Raw genomic sequence first — 6601 nt, 5'->3', positions numbered from 1 at the left:
GCTAGACTAGCCTACTTTAACAACAGCTAACTAACCAAAAATACAGTGGGTGGTCCGCCCAGTTCTAACTAGTGTATTTAACAAAGTTCACCTACGGCATAGTGTATGCCCATGGGCGACTTGTCTTGGTTTCCCCCTTTTCCCACCAGCAACAAACAAACACCATAACCAAAAACAATACTCACAGGTGATGACAAAGTGCTATGGAGGTGCTCAAACAAAAGAGAGGTTAAAACACAAAGCGAGAGTGAAACACAGAGTCCTACAGACATGGCATTTACAGAGAGATTGAGCTCTAGAGCAAACAAATTATGGGGTTTTTAAACCATGGGGAAGGAACTGTGATGGGATAGGAAATAGGAGGTGTCTTCTGATTGATGATTGATTGTTGACTGATTGGGGAGTGATGATTTTCACCTGTGAGGGGAGAAGGAGAGAAAAGAAACACACACAGGATACACACACACAGGATAACTGTATCCGTAACAAAGGCGTACATTAGGTGAATGATAATCTTATACTCTGCAAAAGCCACATCTGATTTAGAAATTACAATTAAAGAAAAAGATGACTATTTTAGAAAAATAACTTAAGCAGGAATACAATCTTATACTTTTGAAGTGAGCCAACAATTACAGGTTAAACTCAAATATTACTTCATGGCAAATCAACCTGGTAAATATCTCGTAGCTTTCACAAAATTAATACAGGCTAAACCAGTTATATTTTGAAAAGATAAAAATGCAGTAATTACAAATAACAACAAGATTACTTACAATTTTAAGCTTCTATGAAAATGTATATTGTGGCAGACCAGGGGGTTTGGTCAAGAAGTTTACACAGATCAGACACGGACAGAGTATGATTAGCTAGGTTTCAAGGGTGTTTAAATAATAAATAAAAAGGAAAAGGATAGGTCTCCCCCATGAGACCCTCTCCGGGATACCGTCTTCTGGACTCCGGGTCTTGCTGTATCCTGTCGGGCACAAAAACGGAACTCCCTCCTCATACCTCTGCAACCGTCCCCAACTGTACGGGAGTCCTTACTCCCCACTTTTCTTTTTTTGTGTGCTGCCCCTCTGGCAGCTTTATGGGCCTTGCACAGCTGGTGAGCAATCAGCCCTTGATTACTCACCAGCTCCCAATCAGACCCAATTAGTCCTGGCCGGAAAGCCCGTTGAGACCTGGCAAGTCCAGCAGATGGAGCCATCGCCTTGTGATGTTTACTCCGTCTGTCACCAGGCCTTGACGAGCCTCCCCCTGGTGGCTGACCTGCTATACTAAACCCCCCTTAGCTCTGTCGGGGAGGGGACTGTAATCAGTGCCATGTATGTCTCCCTTCTCGATAGGGCATCCGCGTTTCCATGCTATGCCCCTGACCTGTGCACAAAAGAAAAAGAGAAGCGTTGAAGGGACAAGAACCACCTGGTGACCCGATCGTTTGTGTCCTTTCCCCTGGCCATAAAGACCAGGGGAACATGGTCCATGACCTGGGTGAAGTGGGTACCTAACAGGTAATATTTGAGAGTGTCTAGCACCCACACTCTTCCTCAACAATTGAGTCTTTTTTTTCACTAGGCATCAGCTTTCGGCTGATGTACATGATGGGGTGCTCCTCCCCATCTTGTATCTGGGACAGAACGACCCCTAGTCCCGTATCACATGCATCCGTCTGGACCACCATCGGAACCTGGAAAACGGGCATTACGAGAATTGGATGGGAGCACAGTGCTTCCTTCAGACTGCTGAACGCCGCTTCTGTCTCGTCTGTCCATTTCACTGTTTTCGGAAGGCGGGCCCTGGTTAGATCAGTGAGAGGGGAAGCTATTGCCGTAAAGTTGGGGATAAACCGGCTATAGTATCCTGCCAGTCTCAGGAAGGACTTGACCTGTGTCTTAGTGCGTGGAACGGGCCAGTCACGTATCGCGCGAACCTTCCTCTTCTGGGGCTTGACATTCCCCTGTCCAATCAAATACCCCAGGTACATTTCTTGGGGTTTGCGGTCAACCCGGCTTGTCTGAGTGCGTCCAGCACCACCTGGAGGTGCGTCAGGTGCTCTTCCCAACCTTGGCTGTGGATGATGATATCATCCAGATAGGCCGCTGCGTACTGCTGGTGGGGTTGAAGCACTCTGTTCATCAGTTGCTGGAATGTGGGCGGGGCTCTGTGCCGTCTTCTCCCGGGAGGAGGCTGCCAACAGTTCCTGCCAACATCCTTTGGTCAGGTCAAGGGTGCTGGTGTACCGGGCATTTCCCAATCGGTCCATGAGCTCGTCTACCCTCGGCATAGGGTAGGCATCGAATAAACCTATGTCGTTCACACCCTGGAAATCATTACAGAAGCGGAGGCTACTGTCTGGTTTGGGCACCAACACGATGAGGCTGCACCATGCACTGTGGGACTCTTCAATGACCCCCATCTTCAGCATAGCCTCCACTTCTTGTTTCACGGCCTTCCTTCGGGCCTCCAGAATCCGATATGACCTCTTTCGTACTGTTTCCCCGGGCCGGGTACGGATGTGTTCCGATCTACGAGCTCCCTGAGCTCTTTCTTCTGGGCCGGGTCGATGTCCTCATTGCTCGGGACCACCACTGGTACCGTTGGCGTCCTGGGTCCCGACCATAACACGGCCAAGGCTGTCCTCTCGTGCCACTTCTTCAACAGGTTCACGTGGTAAATCTGTTGGGGTTTCCGTCTCCCCGGTTGCCTCGATGACCTCGATGACCTTCCGCAGCATTTGTTTGAGCGTTTTATTGAAGCGCTCGATGAGCCCATCCGTCTGCGGGTGAAAGACGTAGGTCCGGATCTGCTTGATTTGCAAGAGAGCTCAGTACCTTGCCTTGTCAGGATCTTGTTCGGGATGCCCACCTGGCTAAAAAGGTGGAACAGCTCCTGGGCGATTCCCTTGGATAGCGCCACCCGTAGGGGAATGGCCTTGGGATACAGGGTGGCATAATCTACTATCACCAGGATGTACCGGTGTCCTCGTGCTGTTTTTACCAGGGGTCCCACTATGTCCATGGCGATACGTTCAAAGGGCACTCCGATGATCAGTAGGGGGACCAATGGGTTTCGGAAGTGGGCTTTCGGGGCAGTGAGTTGACACTCAGGGCAGCTGCGACAATAGTCTTCCACGGCCCTCCTCATCCCGGGCCAGTGGAACCAGGCAGTGATCCGTTGCCGGGTCTTCAACATTCCCAGGTGCGCCCCCAACAGGTGGGTGAGGGCCAGCTGATGAACGCAACCCACGTACCATGGGGGCAGCAACAACACCTCTCAAAGTTCCCCCTGTTGGCGCGACACCTGATACAAAAGGTTATTCTTGATTTGGAAATGGGGGTATCGCCAGTCACTCACCCCCGGAAGTAGCTGTCCATCCACCGCTATCACTTGGGCTGCGGCAGCTTTCAAGTTTTATGGGTCATCCCCGCTCTCTTCTTCGGGTTGGCTCGTATCTTTTCCCTCAACTCGTGGCCCCATAGGGCCGCGAACAGTGGACAATCCCATCCCACTAGGAGAGGTACCGGAAATTCTGGTACTGCACCCACCATCATCTGGCAGCTCCCTTGTGGGGTCACGAGGTTGGTCCATACGGTTGGATACCACTTTGTGTCACCGTGAACACAGGAAATGGACATCTCCCTACCCCGTTCGGTCTCCTGGTTCAGCAGGCTCGTGGTTACGAGCATACCATACTTCCGGAGTCTAATAGCGCTTCTGTGTCGTGTCCGTCAACCTTCACCTGGACCATGGGTGCAGTTGATTCGTGGTGCATCCAATAGGAGGTGACAGTTTATGGCATGACCCACCTCGTGTCCAGGGCTAGCTGATGGCATTGAATCCTCTCGAGCTGGGCAATTCCAGGCAATGTGCCCCCGGGCGCCACACTCAAAACATCTCCTTTGGTCTCCATCTACCTGGGGTCGTCGGTGGCGGGTCAGCACTACCCCAGTCGTCTCTCCACAGGTTTGCGGTCCTTTGGCCCTGCCGACTGTCAGTTCGGGGGATACAGCGGTGGGGCTGTCCTTCCGTCCACTCGAACGGGTCGCCGACTCATCCCGGCTCCCAATCAGCAGGGCCTGAGTGTTCTGATGTGTCTCCACTGCTTCCAGGAGGCCCTCCAAGGTCTGGGGCGCACATAGACTCGCTGCCCTCTTCATGTCGTGGGGTAGCGCCCGTAAGGAGCAATCAAGGACCATTTTGTCAAGGATGGAGAGGGTGGATACGTCGTTTAGGTGCCATGCCCTGGTGACGCGCAGTAGGTCGCTCATCTGGGCTCGCGGGAATGCGTTGTGTACGAACCTCCAGTCGTGGAACCATTAAGCCCGATGGGCCGCCAGGCTGTACCCGTATCGGCTGAGTATCTCCCATTTGAGTCCGTCATAGTTACAGTGCCTTGCGAAAGCATTCGGCCCCCTTGAACTTTGCGACCTTTTGCCACATTTCAGGCTTCAAACATAAAGATATAAAACTGTATTTTTTTGTGAAGAATCAACAACAAGTGGGACACAATCATGAAGTGGAACGACATTTATTGGATATTTCAAACTTTTTTAACAAATCAAAAACTGAAAAATTGGGCGTGCAAAATGATTCAGCCCCCTTAAGTTAATACTTTGTAGCGCCACCTTTTGCTGTGATTACAGCTGTAAGTCGCTTGGGGTAGTTCTCGACGAGTCTCCCCCTGGTGGCTGACCTGCTGTACGCCACAATATATACTGAAAAAAAATTATGCAACATGCAACAATTTCTAAGATTTGACTGAGTTACAGTTCATATACGGAAATCAGTCAATTGAATACATTCATTAGGCTCTAATCTATGGATTTCACATGACTGGGAATACAGATATGTGTCTGTTGGTCAGATACCTTTAAAAAAAGTAGGGGCATGGATCAGAAAACCAGTCAGTATCTGGTGTGACTTCCATTTGCCTCATGCAGGGCGACATCTCCTTCGCATAGAGTGGATCACGCTGTTGACTGTGACCTGTGGAATGTTGTCCCACTCCTCTTCAATAGTTGTGCGAAGTTGCTGGATATTGCCAGGAACTGGAACAAGCTTTCATACACGTCGATCCAGAGCATCCCAAACATGCTCAATGGGTGACATGTCTGAGTAAGCAGGCTATACTCACCAGGAATTGTGTACAGATCCTTGTGACATGGGGCTGTGCATTATTATGCTGAAACATGAGGTGATGGTGGCGGATGAATGGAACAAAAATGGGCCTCAGGATCTCGTCACAGTATCTCTGTGCATTCAAATTTCCATCGATAAAACACAGTTGTGTTCGTTGTCCATAGCTTATGCCTGCCCATACCATAGCCCCACTGTCCCCATGGGGCACTCTGTTCAGCAAACCATTCACCCACACAACACCATACACGTGTTAGAATTCTGTTCAACATTTTGGGACAAAGTAGCAACCCTATTTACACAAATAACAACACACATGTCACTCAATTCAGTACTTCCTAGTTCCATGTATCAAACTGTTATTTCAGATATAAAACCAGGAAAATGTGGAGAGTCCCCTACTCATTATAGACCCATAAGTTTGATGAAATGTGACAATACCTGACTGCCCTCGACCAGCACAAAAACATCCTGTGGCGGACTGCAATAGCATCGAATAGTCCCCGTGATATGCAACTGTTCAGGGAAGTCCGGAACCAATACACGCAGTCAGTCAGGAAAGCTAAGGCCAGCTTCTTCAGGCAGAAGTTTGCATCCTGTAGTTCCAACTCCAAAAAGTTCTGGGACACTGTGAAGTCCATGGAGAACAAGAGCACCTCCTCCCAGCTGCCCACTGCACTGAGGCTAGGTAACACGGTCACCACTGATAAATCCATGATTATCGAAAACTTCAATAAGCATTTCTCAACGGCTGGCCATGCCTTCCGCCTGGCTACTTCAACCTCGGCCAACAGCTCCGCCCCCCCCGCAGCTCCTCGCCCAAGCCTCTCCAGGTTCTCCTTTACCCAAATCCAGATAGCAGATGTTCTGAAAGAGCTGCAAAACCTGGACCCGTACAAATCAGCTGGGCTTGACAATCTGGACCCTCTATTTCTGAAACTATCTGCCACCATTGTCGCAACCCCTATTACCAGCCTGTTCAACCTCTCTTTCATCTCGTCTGAGATCCCCAAGGATTGGAAAGCTGCCGCAGTCATCCCCCTCTTCAAAGGGGGAGACACCCTGGACCCAAACTGTTACAGACCTATATCCATCCTGCCCTGCCCATCTAAGGTCTTCGAAAGCCAAGTCAACAAACAGGTCACTGACCATCTCGAATCCCACCGTACCTTCTCCGCTGTGCAATCTGGTTTCCGAGCCGGTCATGGGTGCACCTCAGCCACACTCAAGGTACTAAACGACATCATAACCGCCATCGATAAAAGACAGTACTGTGCAGCCGTCTTCATCGACCTTGCCAAGGCTTTCGACTCTGTCAATCACCATATTCTTATCGGCAGACTCAGTAGCCTCGGTTTTTCGGATGACTGCCTTGCCTGGTTCACCAATTACTTTGCAGACAGAGTTCAGTGTGTCAAATCGGAGGGCATGCTGTCCGGTCCTCTGGCAGTCTCTATGGGGG

Source organism: Oncorhynchus kisutch, linkage group LG6 (genome assembly GCF_002021735.2).
Source record: "Oncorhynchus kisutch isolate 150728-3 linkage group LG6, Okis_V2, whole genome shotgun sequence".
Lineage (NCBI taxonomy): Eukaryota > Metazoa > Chordata > Actinopteri > Salmoniformes > Salmonidae > Oncorhynchus > Oncorhynchus kisutch.
Note: the sequence above shows the minus strand (reverse complement) of the source record.